The sequence below is a fragment of the Rhinolophus ferrumequinum genome, chromosome 12 (assembly GCF_004115265.2).
Source record: "Rhinolophus ferrumequinum isolate MPI-CBG mRhiFer1 chromosome 12, mRhiFer1_v1.p, whole genome shotgun sequence".
In the NCBI taxonomy this organism is placed as follows: Eukaryota; Metazoa; Chordata; class Mammalia; order Chiroptera; family Rhinolophidae; genus Rhinolophus; species Rhinolophus ferrumequinum.
The window spans coordinates 58,708,301-58,725,543 of NC_046295.1; positions in this window are offsets into that span (position 1 = coordinate 58,708,301).

The window sequence follows — 17,243 nt, forward strand, 5'->3', positions numbered from 1 at the left end:
TTACTTTTATTTTATACTCCTTAGAGTCTTTCTAGCATGGCCAGGAAGAACTTGATTCCAAAAATAGGGGTGCAAAAACTGTCACCTTATTGACTTTTAAAATGTTTTATTATGAAAATTTTCTAACACACAAAAAGAGAATAATATTACGAGCCCCCATGTACCCACTACTCAATGTCAAAAATTATCCACATCTGTCAATCTTGTTTCAACTGATCAACTCTACCTCACACATACACATACAAGTATATATGCTTTATTGTTTTTAAATAAAATCTGACTTCAACTTTCCAACTAATAGTTGTCTAGAAAACCAATCTTTTTGAGAATCCTCTTTCCGTCCATGCCTTCAAACAAACAGCTGATGAAGCTTCTCTAAAACCATACGTTCACAAAAGCCGCTCCTGCCTTTGAGACATCCCGGAAGAGCTGATAAACCTATCATCTATCCTATCCTGAACGTTGAAGTCCTGTGGCTCTCGAGCTTTGGTACCAGAGTCAGGCACCTGAATGTTTGTCTGTGATCCAGCCCTAGTGTCTAGGGTTTAACCTCCTGAACTTTATCAAGCAGTCATTCCTTCTTGGGAATGCTTCCATGCATATTTCAATGGATCGTACATCACATCTCAAATACCATCATACATTAACAGATTGCCATCTCCTTTTACAACTTGTGGTATAGCCAAACTCTTTTATTGCTTTTATCTACTTCTCAGCCTGGAAGACACTGGCTTCTCTTCCCTCCTCCTCATGATATCCATCGTGAATTTAAGCTTCCAAAAAGGCCTTAAAAAGTGATTTTCTATCAGTAATTCTGTTTTGCTTAGATATTACACCCAAGGAAAAGGTGTGCAAAGTCCCGGTTGCCTTTTTGGAATGAGGGGAGGAAAATACAAAGTATAAAACAAATACTGCTCATTCTTTTTATTTTTACATATATATTTTTATAGCTGGAAAAGCCAAACACAATTTAATTATTTTAAAAAATGACCTGTCATACCAGCTTTTCAGGATTAAAAACCATGCCTCTATAAATACACTCGTGCTTTACCACATATATATGTTTTATTTGCAGCCAGCCAACAATCAGCTCTTGCAGTCACGTTGGCAACTTTTTGAAGATATCCATCATTCTGGAGGAACCGGCCAAGAAAAAGCTAGTGATGGCTGGCAGTGTCTGAGGCACTGAGGTAGAGTAGAAAGATTTACAATCAGAAGGGAGTCCATCCAGCTGCTAACTGTGTGATTTGGCAAGCCACTTTATAACGCTGAACCTTAGGTTCCTTATAATATAATAATAATATAATGTTGATAATAATAATGATAAGCTATTCCATACAATCATTACAAGTATCAAATAAATGGATGTAGAAAAAAATGACTTTTAAAATAAAATCAGAATGCTAATGTTATTAATTTTTTGAAATTTAATGTTATATTTCATGAAATATGTATAATAAAGTACAGTAAAACACAAACCTTTGGAATCTCAGAAAGTGTGGGATTTTCTGATTCTGAATAGATTTTGTTTATATTTCAGAATATATTTAAAATGCACTGGGTTTTGGTGAGCACACACAAATGGTCAGTATACACAATAAAGCATGTCTGACCTGGATGGGTGTCAGAGATAAGCTTTCAGATTGATGCAGACCCTTGTATTTATTTCTAGGACATTATTATGTACTGAATGTCTGTTTTCCCTGAAATTCCGATGTTGAAATCTAATCCCCAATGTGATGGTATCCAGAGGTGTGACCTTTGGGAGGTAATTAGGTCATGAGTGTAGAACCCTCATGAATGAAATTACTGCCCTTAGCAGAAGAAGCCAGGGAGCTAGCTCACTCTCTTTTCTCCATGTGGGAATAGAATAGGAAGTCAGCCATCTGCAACCTGAAAGAGACTGCTCACCAGAACCTGACCATTTTGATATCTTGATCTCAGACTTTCAACCTCCAAAACTGTGAGAAATAAATTTCTGTTGTATATAAGCCACTCAGTGTGTGGTACCTGTGTCACAGCAGCCCAAACTGATAGACACTCAGTCATCGCAAAGTAATGGCATTAGCATATGAAGGAAGACCTTCCATCCTAATATTTACTACATCAAAGCACTTGATAGAAGTAAAGTCTTTCTCATTATGCGATCCTGAAATGGAAGATTTGCATGTCTAACTCTCTGTTAGACTCTAAGCTTCTGAAGGTCAAAGTAAGTCCTTCATAGGTGCTGATTAAGAAGTTGGATCAGAAACACCTGAGTTCAAATTTGAGCCCTGATTTTTCCTAACTTGGGGCAAGTTATTTGAATTCTCCGAGCCTCAATTTGTAAAATGGAGATTATAATAGTTCCAAAATCAAGGTTGCTGTGAGGATGAAATGAGAAAATATATGTAAAGTCTGACACATAGTTAATACTCCATAAATACAGCCATTATAGTTTTCAGTACCTTGAACCCTACATGTTGATTTACTTGCTTAGCTCTCTAATTAGATCAAAAATTTGAGGCTGTGTCCTAGACTCCCTCCCATTCCATTCTATATCCCCCCCCCCAACAAATTAGTTTTCCTCAGTATGGTGGTCTGAAGACCACTGAGATTCTACATCCATCTAATAAAGAGAATACATTTCCATATCTAGATGCTGAACAAAATGAGAAATAAACAAATAATAAAATTGGAGGTCAAAATATTACCTATATTATTGATGAAGCTAAGTTGAAAAATGCGCTTTGTGGAAGAGCCAAACACACTTACCAAGACAACTCCAGAATTAGAAAAATATATCTGCCCAACTCCAGGCAACACTGGACTAAGGCAGCAGGGATGCCTGACCAAGTGATATAAGAGTAAAAGGATGACTCCTGCTGCATGCAGGCAGGCTCACCCCTAAGACCAGCAAAGCGAGTTGCACCAGAAGTGGCCAGGACTTCCAGAGTTTGGGGGCAAGATGCGAGGCACATGAGAACCAGCTGGAATATAGCTGGACTTGTATACTCAAATCATACATAAAAAATCAAGAGCACCTCCTGAAGTGGTAAGTAGACTCTTTGGAGTATTGAGATGCATGTCAGAACTGAGCAGGAAATAATAAGTGGCTAGTTAGCCAGGATCTATCTCTGTGAGTCTCAGGGAAATGCAGGTAAGAGATTCCCAGCAAGTCTCCCCCGCCCCCTCGTCCCTCACCCCCCCTCCACTCCACACACACACATAAAACACATGTAGAAGGAGAATGAGTTTTTGGATACTGCCACTCTCAGAGGGTACCAATGTCAAATTACAACTATGTCACATGGGCAAACATTTCCTGTCCTTCTCTCTCCTTGTTCCCCTATTCCAACCTAGAGGATTCAAAAGAAGCATAGTGAGTGGAAGACACGGAGTAGGAGAGTGGGTGAGGAAAGCAACATCACCTGTATTGTCCCATTGCAGAATTTCCAGTCTGAAGAAGGGCCACGCTGGGGAATGGAACAAATTTAAAGTGGATGAAACATTAAAACTTTAATATTAGCCTGGATATTTTTAATTGGGAGATAAAACTAATTGTTATTAACCAAAAGATATGGAACATGCTTGAGATTTTATCGAGGAATAAGAAAAGCTGTTTCTAGGAAGAGGTCGAAAGGGTCAATTAACTACAGAGATTACGGTTGTCCCATAAACCATTTTCACGTATTTATTTTACATGGGGATTTATAAGGATGCCATGAGAGTGAATTTTTTCTTTTTTGAGATTGTGATAGTTAAGAACTATAAGCACAGAGTGGCTGAAAGCCATTTATTCCTGAGAATAAAGCCTTTTTTGAGTAAGCAGAACCAAGAGATTGAAAAGAGGGAGAAAAAGAGATTGATTTATTATTGTTAAGATTGCCTGAATTCTTAATTCAGCCAGGCTTAATGTGCAATCTCCTCTAGGATTTCCCAGTTCCTGTGAGCCAGTGCATTCCTTTCTCCATATAAGTTAAGTTCAAGGTTTTTTACTTGCAATTCACATAGAAAGAGTTCTAACTAATTAAACATAATTATTTAGAAAAGTAATTAAAACCACAGGAACTACAGCTAGATAAAATCACTGATATTTGAGTAAGTTCATAGGTTTTGTGCTATTCATATATAATAATGGATAACAGGTACTGAGCACTTAAGATGTGTCAATCACTGCTCCAAAACCTTTATAAGAATTAACTCATTTAATTACCACAATGACCTATGTATGAATGTGTTACTATTTAGTATGATTCTCAGTTTATCAATACAGGAACTGGGAGGTTAAGTAAATTGTCCACAGTCACACAGCTAGAAAGGAGTGAAACTGGGATTCAAACCCAGGTATCCCAGCTCCAGAGCCCACTCCTAATTTCAATTCAGGATAAAAAGAAAAGAGGATAATTGTGAATATGATCAAATCATGCATTTCCCTCAATATGCTATGCAAAGAAATGATTTTATGCACATAAGAATGCAGATTGCTATAAAGATATGCAAATACGTGAAATGAGACATTAGATGAAACACTTCTCATAATGCCAGATCATTTCCAAGATTATAAGTGGTTTACTTAAATTGTGTTTCTCTTTGAAATGGGCAGAATCTCGAACAGTCTGAATCTATGACACCATGCTAAAATATCACAAATTTTCTAGTTAAGGATACAGTATTAAGGTTTCAAAAGAAAACGAAAACATATTGCAGATTGCTGTGTTTCACTCTTTCACAATACCTAATGGCTTTTTCACCTGCTGGCAATGAAATTGTTGATATACATTATGGGGCATGTTTAATCAAAACGTGAAGGAATGCTTTACAGAAATGAATGAAACAGAAAGTGGATAAAGACCCATTCACCATTATCTTTCATGTTGAAACATTTGACCTTTCAGCTTTTAAGATGATATTATAGAGTGTCATGTAGTTGTTGAAAAATCTGTCTACAAATTTTAGGTCCATTTTGAATCTGATTCTCCAAAACCATCAAACACTGAACTATTTATTGTCCATTTCTGGTGACTAAAATTTAAGTTAGAACACTCTAATTTAGTAGGAAAAAAGGATAAAAAATAATCTATCTACTGAATATGGCCCCAATTGTTAACTATAACCATTCATTATTAAACGAAAAACCTTGGTGAAAGATTTCAAATAATTTCATTTCTCATTGATCTGAAATCATCAGAATTATCAATTTTAAATATTCTGCTTTATTTGTATTATTGTTTTAAATTTTGATGACTCATTTTAAAATGTACTTTAACGTTTGTAACTAAAGTTACCAAAAGTTTGAGAAACATTGTTCCATATAACTGCAGAAATTCCTGTGACTTTAAACAGCATATATTATGGTGCCTCCCTGGTGTGGCCAAAAATCAATAGAGACCACTTTCTTCATTTCAGGGGGCTAATTATATAATAGATTCTTTTTATAACCAGTGAGCAAAATGTTCTGAACTTGGAGACAGACGTCAGTCTTAATGGTTTCTCAACAAAGTCCACTTTCTACTCAACATTAAGTAGCACTCACCTATCACCTACTTTGATTCCTCTGCATTGTCATGATGATTTTCTACTTCAAGTTTCAAAAGTCTGAGTCATTGCAGTTTTATTTATGGTGGCCAAGACATGGAAACAACCAAAATGTCCTTCGATAGATGAATGGATAAAGAAGTTGTGGTATATATACACAATGGAATACTATTCGGCCGTAGGAAAAGATGAAGTAGGACCATTTGTGACAACATGGATGGATCTTGAGATTATAATTCCAAGCGAAATAAGTCAGACAGAAAAAGTAGAGAACCATATGATTTCACTGATACGTGGTACATAAACCGAAAACAACAAAAAAACAAGACAAACAACTGAAAGAACAAAAAGCTCATAGACATAGACAACAGTTTAGGGGTTACCAGAAGAGGATAAACAGGGTCTAATAAATGGTGATGGAAAGAGAACTGACTCTGGGTGGTGAACACACAATGTGAGATATAGATAACGTATTACAGAATTGTACACCTGAAATCTATGTAACTTTACTAACAATTGTCGTCCCAATAAACTTTAATTTAAAGAAAACAAAGTATGAGTGGAACTGGAGAACGTGCTTCCTGATCAGTCATCCAGCCCACACCTATCTTGTGAGGAGATGGATAAAAAAGGTTCATTGGCAGTTAAAGTACATAGTAGACATAGAAACTTTGTCATTCATTCCTTTCTTCTATGAGATGACCCTCCTGCATTTACACCCAGTGACATAATTTGGGATGTAGAGGTGGCTGACCCTTTCCCCAATGGAGCTATGTAATCATGCAAAAATATTCATGACATAATAAAAGAATACTTACATGCTCTCATTTTATTTCTTATGTAAATAAATTATCTCCATGGAATGAAACAAACTAAGCCTTGCTGTGCGATGCACCCCACATAATAGTTTAATCAGGTTTGTTCTGAGATGAAGGATGCCCTATCACATAGCAAATGACCAAATGACATTTTGCCCTGCTTAGGCAGGTTTCAACAAGAGTCCCCATGCATCAAGGCTCCTAAATCTCAGTGCCTACATTATGGTTTGGAAGTTTCATAATATATATCACACTTAATATGTCTCAAACAGAACACTTGATATAAATTCTGAAGAGCCAATAGTGATATACAAAATTTCATTCCTCATTTTGGTAATTTGAATCTTCTCTCTTTTTCTTCCCTTTGCCTGTCTTAGTAGAGGTTTGTCAATAATACTGAACTCTTCAAAGAACCAGCTGTTTGCTTTGTTAAATACAGAGGATGCCAAAAAAAAGTATATACATTTTAAGAAAGGAAAAACTGTATTAAAATTGTAATACTCAATATATACCGATAACAAAAGATGAATACAAGTCATGTGTAGACATTTTTTGGCACACCCAGTACATCTATTGGATTTTTCTTTTTCAACTTTACTGATTTCTGTTTTTTATTACTTCCTCCCATCTGCTTGCTCTGGGTTTGTTTTTGTCTTCCTTTTCTAGATTTTTGAAGTGGGATCTTACATTATTTATTTTAGACATTTCTTCTTTTTTTAGACATTGAGTGCTATAAATTTTCCTCTCAGCACTGCTTTAGCTATGTTGCATGATTTTTTATTGTGATAAAATACACATATTATAAAATTTACCAATTTAAACATTTTTAGGAGAACAGTTCCTTGGCATTATTCATATTGTTATGCAATAATCACCACCATCCATCTCCAGAACTTTTCCCTTTTCCTGAATTGAAACTCTGTACCCATTAAACAATAACTCCCCATTTCTCTTTCTCCTCAGCCCCTAAAAATCACCATTCAATTAATACTTTCTGTCTCCATGAATTTAACTATTCTAAGTACCTCATAGAAGTTGAATCATATGATATTTGTCCCTTTGGAACTAGCTTATTTCACATAGCATAATATCTTTGAGTTTCATCCATATTGTAGCATGTGTCAGAATTCCCTTTGTTTCAAAGGCTAAATAATATTCCATTGTATGTGTATACTGCATTTTGTTTATTTGTTCATCTGTTGATGGACACTTGGATTGCTTCCACATTTTGGCTATTGTGGACAATGTTGCTATGAACATGGGTATGCAAATATCTGTTGGAGTTCTGGTTTTCAGTTCTTTTGGATATATACCCAAGAGTAGAATTTCTGGATCATATGGCAATTCTATGCTTAAGTTCTCAAGGAATAGCCATACCACTTTCCCTATCAGTTGTACCATTTTACATTCCTGCACAAGAGTTCCAATTTCTTCACATCCTCGCCAACACTAATTTTCTATTTATTCAAAAGTGTATATAGATACATTTGAGAATAGTCAAAATAATTCTGAGAGGAATGACAGACCTGAATAGGTAAATCAACATTTTCTAAAGAAAATAAATGACACTTGCACTACGAAATATTTTAAAACATTATAAATATATAATCCTAAAAAAATAGGCTGCCAGAACAAAAATCAGTGGTCAGAAAAAATGGAAGAGAAGTGAATTTAAAAAGGACAAATAAAAATAATACAAATAAAATAATGGAAATAAGATTATAAATACCAGGTAGTGTGGAGAATTAAATGTTAAGAATTAAAAGCACATTAAATTGACAAAAATTGACTTGATATAAATGAAGATTGCCTGAATTATATCATATCAACAAACAAATCTGAGATAAAAATGTGTTTGTGGCTCTTTTTCTATTAAATAGAGTGCATAAAATCCTACAATCTTCAGCTTTGTTTACCTCAATATTGTTCTAGTCTGTTTCTGCACATACATCACTACATTTAAGTGAAAAAGCACATCAGGAAATATAGTACACTGTTAGCCTTCTTCTTCTATCTGCCATATTTACTCTGAGAGTTTGTTTCTCTGAATGGATGAAAAAGGCGTGGTGCTGATGAGAGATGGGGGCAGGGCCGGGGCATCGTGTGGCTCTGGTTCTAGCTAGTATAAAGAAAGCACACTAACAAGGGAAATCTATAGTTGTTCGGGTTAGGTTGTTTTATCCAAAGTCTCCAAGTTAAGTCGGAAGGAATAAAACTATATTTAATACTGATTTCCCATTGTCCTTCATCATTACTTCCTCCTACCAGGATTCCATACATGGGTCATCACTGTGTTTCTTAATCAGTTTTATCTACTTCTGGTGGTTTGTGGAAACACCTCTGGGTCTTGTTCCAATGGTTGACACATATCCTTAGTTCTTAGAATGATTTTCAAGTGTTATCATTAACTGTCTTCATGAGTATTTTAATAGAAAAGATACCTTTAAAATATAGAGTGCACTTTAATTTCTGTTTAAAACTCTTATTAGAACTCTTAAGTAAAAGAAGAATCCTCACATGACCTGAACTTGCTTTTTCATTATTCCTCCCCAAAGTCGGACCAACATCAGCCTCTTAATTTGTACCGCTATATTGTTCATTTTGTATCTATATCATCATGCCAGTCATTATGCAATGGTTCCCATGCTATTAATTTCACAGAACAGAAGAATAACTTCATGGCCATTTCTTATTTTTCTCACACTCAGTATTGTCCAGTAGCCCTTTCAGAACTTATATGCCCTTGACACACTTTAATACCAAGGTAAATTTTAATGAGAAACTAATCATTATTGCTCAGCTACCCATTTGCCCTGCACATTACTTTTATGTCAAGAATTTGTTCATAGTATCTCCACTTAAAACCTTATCTTTCTTCTGTCTTTCATTTTTTTGGCCTTGATCAAAACCTAAGGTTATTCAATAGTCAAATGGTTGGAGATAAGGCAGTTCTAGAAAAACAAAGAACAGACAAGCAAAACAACCTTCATTCAAGGCTTGGCTTGTCTGACATCATGCTGCTAGCAATAAACTTTTTCTTCCAAGGGGTTTGCTTTTACCTTTTAAACTAAATTTAAAAAACCAGACAGGTTGACAGGTCGCAAAAAAAAAAAAAAAAGCATGACAGCCAGACAGATATGAGTTGAAATTTTGCCTCTCTCACTTCATTTAAACCTCTATTATCTCCAAACTTTAGTTTCCTCATATAACATGGAATTTTTGTGAGAACAAACGTAATTATATGTGCTAAGTACCTAACCTAGTACTGTCTCCCTTTCCCTTCTTCTCAATGCAGTTATTTGTACAGTATACTTTGGGAAGGTAACTGCTATTAATGTGAGAGCCCTGTCTATGTCTACATTAAAAATTACACATAATTTCTAATTTAACAGCTGTAAGTATGATGAGATTGAACACAAGGCTTGCTGGGACTTCCGTGAATACATGGGGAGAAAAATGAAACAAGGACCAGAATGAAGCTGGAGATATGGGACATTCATGAAGTCATAGTGGTTAACTTATTTAAAGTCCAAGTATTCAATGCGGATACAGAGATGTTTAGAGTTAGGGGCGATGTTCTTATTGAAAGGCATCCAGCAGATGGAGTGGATAATCACTAACCTTTGTTGTGCACTTTCTAAGTACATGCCAGTCACAGCTCTAAGCACAGAGGCCATTAAGGTAGCAATCATTAATTAAATCACAGCAGGCTGTAGCTCTATGCTTTCTGTTCATAAATCCCTTCAAAGCAGGAAGCTAACTAAGGAGTTGACCCAAAAGAGGCAATTGAGTACCTTAGGAAGTCTGCTAGCGAGAACACAGCAGGATATCATGTGTGTTGGGACATATAGATGGTATCTCTTTCAACAGGTTTGAGGAGACAGGAGGGGAGCCAGTATGGGTTCAATACAGCACATGTAGGTTCACCCAGAAATGTGGATACTGAATCTGTAACAGCAGACTTAACTCCATTCTCCTCCGTGAAAGAACTATTATTTAAAATCCTCATCAGTTAATGAACTCTTATAAATGTATTGTTTGTCCAGCTCAAGACTGAGAACTGGATAGCTGTTAAGTTAGCAAATGGAGTCAGGCTCTTCCCAGGGAGTAAGTAGGATAGCATCCCGTAGACATCGGCAATAACAGTAAAATGACTAATGGGGGTCCAAAATACACAGGTGTCATAATTATACATCAACCGTGTAAAACTCAGTCTATTACATTTTCACTAGGGGCTAGACAAACAAACAGCTGCAGTATAGTCCTGATTTCCTCCATATTACGTATTTGTGGGGCCGACAACGTAACCACTTTAATGGAATGTAGCACTGTGGCTATAAGCTTTAAATCATCCATGATCCTGCCACAGTGCCTCCAACAGTGAACTACTTATGACCTGCCTCAAAGTCACCTGGGAATGTTTTATTAGCATATTAAGTTCTGAAATCCCTCTTCAGAGTCATTTGAATACAAATTTCTTAGGGTGGGCCTGGGAATGTGAAATTTCAAGAAGTATTTCAGATGATTCATTTGCACACTATAGTTTGAGAACCACCGTTTGATCACCTCTGTGAATCAAACTGTTTTTATTTTTACAGTTCCTTTTCAGACCTGTCCCCATATATTATTTTTACAGTGTTTTAACCATAGTGTAGATACACATTTATACTGTGCTTAAATGATTCAAAAGAATATTGTTGTTGCTAGTCTTTATAATAGCCATTTTTCAATGGCTATATGTTATTTTATTGTGGTAATTGTTACTCAATTAATCAGTTATAATTCTTTTATTCCAGATATTCTTATCTCTATTTTTATTATTTATGTATGATAAAGTCTCAAGAAAGAGGGTAACTGGGTCAAAGATTTGGCACAAATTTTTTAAAAACCAGAATCAAATATAGATACAACATCCATAAAAGCCAGCAGTTTTAACTTCACAATTGTAACGTGAAGCATAAAGTCTAAAGCACTTTAGCTTGAAAGACATTTGGCTAGAAATATAGAGGACCAGAACGGGGAGAACATGTGATATACATAACTTGAAAACTAAATCATAAAAGAGGAATTTTTGTAAATGTCTATGTATGGAGAGAACAGAATTGTTTTCTAGACGTAAATGAAGTATAAATGAAACCTCAAGGATGGCACAGATTTCTAGAAGTCATTTGTAATACTATTCCTTACTCCACGAAGAGATTATGTCCCATATTTCCATAACCTTTAAAAATAATCTGATTCCTGTATGATTGTAACCAGTATTCTTGCTTCTGGTCTTGCCCACCCTGAACCCACTCCCTGCACTCTAGCTGGGATCATCTTTCTTAGTCATATGATCATCTTTGATCCTCATCCTGCTGTCCCTTAGATAAAATTCACACCTTTTAATGTGTCTCTTCTTGGTCAGGTCAGTCTCAACCCTCCAGTATTCACTTGGAGCTTATTATACACAAGGCTGGGTGTTAGATCCTTCCTCTGTATACTTACTTACTCCTTAGCTTTATTAAATATCTCTAATTTACCCTTCCAGTTTACCCTTGATAGAATAGCAATCCTTTTTCAAGAATTATATTGCTAACTTTTCTCTCTTGTCATTTGCATTTTTAAGCTATTTATAGTTTTAGTTTTGAGAAGTTTTCAAATATTCATAGTCAAATCTTTTAATTTTCTCTATTGATTTGTTCCTTTACTATTTTTGAGATTAGAAACATTTCTTAAATAAAAATAAGGTAAATATTTATCTATACTTTATTCTGGTAAATTGGTCCTCAATTGGTTTTTGGTTTTTTTTTCATTCAATGACGTAATCTCTCTGAAACTTTTCTGACTGTATGATATGAGAAACTGATCTAAATTGTATTTCCAAAATTTTAATGAAATGCACCAGCATGTTTCTTATATAATCTATTCCTTCTTGATATTTTAAAATGCTACTTCTATGCCTTCGCAATTGCTTATGGCCAAATTCAAATTTCATTTTAAATTATTTCTTTCACCCACCATTTTTCCAAAAATCCTCACCCAATCCATAACCAAGTCTTCTTGTTTCTACATCACTTTATCCCCTCCAACAGCAGTTGGCCCAAGTCCATCATTTCTCATCTGATAATTGCAAAATCCTCATAACTGACTTCCTATCACCTTCTTGCAATTCTCCAATGGTTCTCCATAGATTTGTTAAGATGACCTTTTAGAAATGTTGGTCAAATCATGTTATCTCTCCTTTCCTCTTAAAATTCTTCAATAACTTCAAAAACGCATATATCTTAGAATCAAAATCCAGATTTAGTACCAGGGTATACAGGACCATGTGTATACAAGGACCTGGCTCTCCAAACTCATTTTTAAATATATTTTCTACTTGCCCCTCTACACTCCTATTTACTCATTTCGTTTCCATTCCTAAAACCTGGGAAGCCCGTTCTAAATTCTTGGCTTTAGCATTTGTTTTCCCTTTATCTGAAATACTTATCCATGAGTTCTTTGCATGGCTGGCTCATGGCCTAGCTCAACTCCAAGAGACTTTCCTTAATTGCCCCATAATGTGGCCTCCCTTCTCTGTTCCATTGCCTCGTTTATTCCCTTCATAATACTAATCATAGTCTGTTATCATGTTTGTACAATGATTTATTCATTTTTTAATTTACTATCTATATCCAAGAGATCAAGGTATTTGTTTGTCATAATTTAGTTTTATATACCAACTTAGCAAAATTCACATTTTGCTAAGTTTATTTTTTATCTAATTTTATTTTGATATCTATTGAGTTAATCATATAACTCATTTCATTCTTAATCTGCTAATGTAACATGTTAACCAATTTTCTAATATTTAACCAAGGTTGAACTACTGGAATAAACCAAGTTTGATCAGAATATAGCAACTTATTTTTTTGTCAAGGGATTTGTTTATTAATGTTTCGTTTGTAACTTTTTTATATATGTCTATAATTCAGATTGAACTATGATTTCTTTATCATACTGTCCTTGTCAATTTTCTATATACAAATTATTCTATTAGGTTGGTGCAAAAGTAATTGAGGTTTTTGCAATTTTTAACCTTTTAAACCACAATAACTTTTGCAACAACCTAATAGCTATATAGAATGAGGAGGGAGGGTTATCTCCTTTGTAATAATATGCAGTAGTTGGGATAAAAGACACTTTTGTACCTCTGGTAGAAATCACAAATTAAAATCTAGGCCTGAAAGGTTTTGAGCGTGTGTGTGTGTAAAGATTATATACATGATTTTAAGTCAAAATATATATGTATCTACCTTGATTTTTAAAATATGTATATAATTCTGCTTATAATGGAGTAGCCTAAAGGAGATCAATGCTCCTATTAAGAAAAGGTAGAACATTTGGGTTAAAACAAAAAACCGAATATACTGGTAAGCTACTGAGGCAGTCAAGACTTAAAGGGTCAAGATTATGGAGAGAAGAGAAGTTTTTTATAGTGAACTCAACATAAGTAATGTATATTTTCTTCTCAAAAAATTTGCCCATTCTTGGCATGGAGGTAGTGGGGAGAAAGTGAGAAGCTAGATGTTAAGAGACATAGAACGCAACAGAGGTTTCTAAAATCAAATGGCACTAGAGAGTCAAAAATTTGAGTATAGAACTTTTAAAGAAGACAAGATTGAGGGCAACCATCTCCAAAAGAATTAAAATACAGAGAACTAGAACATGCAGTTAGCACTTTTGTCTTTAAGATAATTTCCAGATTCTTTACATATGCATAAAGGCATGAGGCTAAGAATCCAAGAAGAAAGAATCTGAAACACAGACCAGAGTTTTCTGCCCACTTACAATTCCAAGGATACAAATTTGAAGTTTAAGAATTTCCAAAAAGGAGAGTCCCTGGTAAAGACTCTGGAGGTGTATACCCTAAGAGTAAGGGTAAACCAGAAGTAGAACAAGCCTTATAAACCTGACATCAAGTCAACTCGGTCCTTTATTGGATTATGTTGATCCACTAATTCTAGCTATCAATGGATAGGGTGCATCCTTTCTGGAGGAAAATAACATCCATAATTTTTCTTACACATGTATGGCATTCAATCAAAATAAGGTATAACAAGTACTAAGAAACAGGACAAAAATATTTAACACAAAGCTGTATAACCCAGATATTGGAATAACAAAAATAGAATTATATAGAATATTAACCAAATATTGCACTATGAATAATTTTCATGTCTGAAAGGATTAAAAGCATACTGAGGCCCAATTTACACAATATCATCAGAGACAATTTCACTCCTGGGCAACCAGCACTGCCCTGCACACTGTAAGAGGCTCCTACAGCAGCAAACAACCCACAGTGCCTGGTGTGGTCACCTGAGGCATTTTTGGTCAAGGGAAATAAGCCCCAGCTCACGCTGCAGCCTTTCTTAGACTACTCTTGGGGACCTATGGGCCTGAGGCAAGTGGCAGTTGACCTCAGAGTTCTGTGAGCATTTTGCAGTGTGGTCACAGACTCAGCACTGGCACAAGAACTGAGTCAGCATTAACCTTGTGTAGATAACATGACCCACTCCTATGATATTCCACTCCCACCATACCACCAGAGGCATTTTCAGCACTGAGGCAACCATCTCCACCCCATGCAGCTCGGGAGGCTCTTACAGCAGCTGAGCTTTATGGGCAGCTGGCAGGTGGCATCAGGCCTAGGATGCCCTGGGCATTTTGCTAAGTTGCCCCAGGCCCAATACTGGTGGCAGCCAGCCTAGGTTTTCAGTGTGGCCAATCCCACGTGCCTCCAGGTCCAGCACAAGCAGTGACCAACCACAAATAGCTTTGTAGCTCCTACCAGGTAGCCCTGGGTTAGCACAGGCAGAGGCTGACCTTGGCCTCATGGGAATCCCTTTTAAGAGGCCCCAAAAACAACACAATCAGAGGCTGGCTTCAGACCACAACAGAACACTACCTGATTAATCCCACAAGCGGCACACCCAAAAGGTGATCTCAACAGGCACAGGACCCCGCTGGGATAAATCCCTCTCTGAGAAGTCAGCTCCCACACAGTATCTCATATGCTGTGGGCATGGGCAATACTCACAGCCAGTCAGACTGAGAGTCAATCCCACCCACTAATGTGCCAAAAGCAATCAAGGCTGAACTATAACAGGAGGGCACACACAACCCACACAAGGGACACTCCTGGAGCACACGGCCCAGGTGACCACAGAGACTGTACCACTGGGCCATACTATATAAGGCCTACTACACCTACTACTTAAAGCCACCCAGCAAAGATTGAGAAACATAGGCGATCTACCTAATACATAGAAACATACACAGACAGGCAGCCAAGATGAGGAAACAAAGAAACATGTCCCAAATAAAAGAACATGAGAAAACCAGAAAAAGAACTAAAGGAAATGGAGGCAACTAACCTACCAGAGACAGAGTTCAAAATAATGGTTATAAGGTTGCTCAAGGAACTTAGTGAGAACTTCAACAAAAATACAGTAAGCATAAAGAAGGGCATAGAAACCATAAAAACGAACTAGTCACAAATAAAGAATACAATAACTAAAAATGAAAAATATACCAGAAGGAATCAATAGCAGATGAGATGAAGCAGAGGATTGAATCAGCTATTTGGAAAATAACATAGCAGAAAACACCCAATTGGAACAACAAAAAGAAAAAAGAATTTAAAAAATGAAGATAATTTAAGGGACCTCTGGGACAACTTCAAGAGTAACAATATTCACATCATAGGAGTACCAGAAAGGGAAGAGAGGGAGCAAGGGATTGATAATCTATTTGAAGAAACAATGACTGAAAACTTCCCTAACCTGGTGAAGGAAATAGACATACAAGTTCAGGAAGCACAGAAAGTCCCAAACAATGAACCCAAAGAGACCCATATCAAGACACATCATAATTAAAATGGCAAAAGTTAAAAACAAAGAGAAAATCCTAAAAGCAGCAAGAGAAAAACAACTAGTTACCAAAAAGGGAGCTTCCATAAGACTCTGGGCTGATTTCTCAACAAAAACTTTGCAGGACAGAAGGAAGTGACATGAGATATTCAAAGTGATGAAGAATAAGGACCTACAACCAAGGACTATTCTATCCATCAAGGTTATCATTTAAAATTGAAGGAGAGTTAAAGAGCTTCCCAGACAAGAAAAAGTAAAGGATTTAATTACAACTAAGCCAGTATTACAAGAAATGTTAAAGGAACTTCTTTAAGGAGAAGTAGGGGACAAAAAGAACATAAATATGAATAATAAAGTGGCAATAACTATGTACCTATTAATAATCACTTTAAATGTATATGGATTAAGTACTCCAATCAAAAGTCATAGGGTAGCTGAATGGATAAGAAAACAAGACCCATCTTTTCTAATGGCAAAGTAGTATATTCCACATCTATGTATTCCACATCTTCTTCATCCAATCATCTATTGAAGGACACTTTGGTTATTTCCATATTTTGGCTGCCATTTGTGACCACATGAATGGATCTTAAGATTATTATGCTACGCAAAATAAGTCAGACAGAAAAAGTCAAGAACCATATGACTTCGCTCATATGTGGGATATAAAACTGAAAGCAACAAACAAATGAGACAAACAAAGAAACAAAAACTCATAAACACAGACAACAGTTTAATGGTTATCTGATAGTAAGGGGGGAAGGGGGATGATGGAAGAGGGTAAAGAGGGGCAAATATATGGTGATGGAAAAACAACTGACTCTGGCTGATGAGTACACAATGTGATATACAGATGTATTATAGAATCGTACGCTCTTAATCTATGTAATTTTACCAACAATTGTCACCCCAATAAATTTAATTTTTAAAAAAAGAAAACAAGACCCACACATATGCTGTCTACAAGAGACCCACCTCAGATTAAAAACACACATAGACTGAAAGTAAAGGG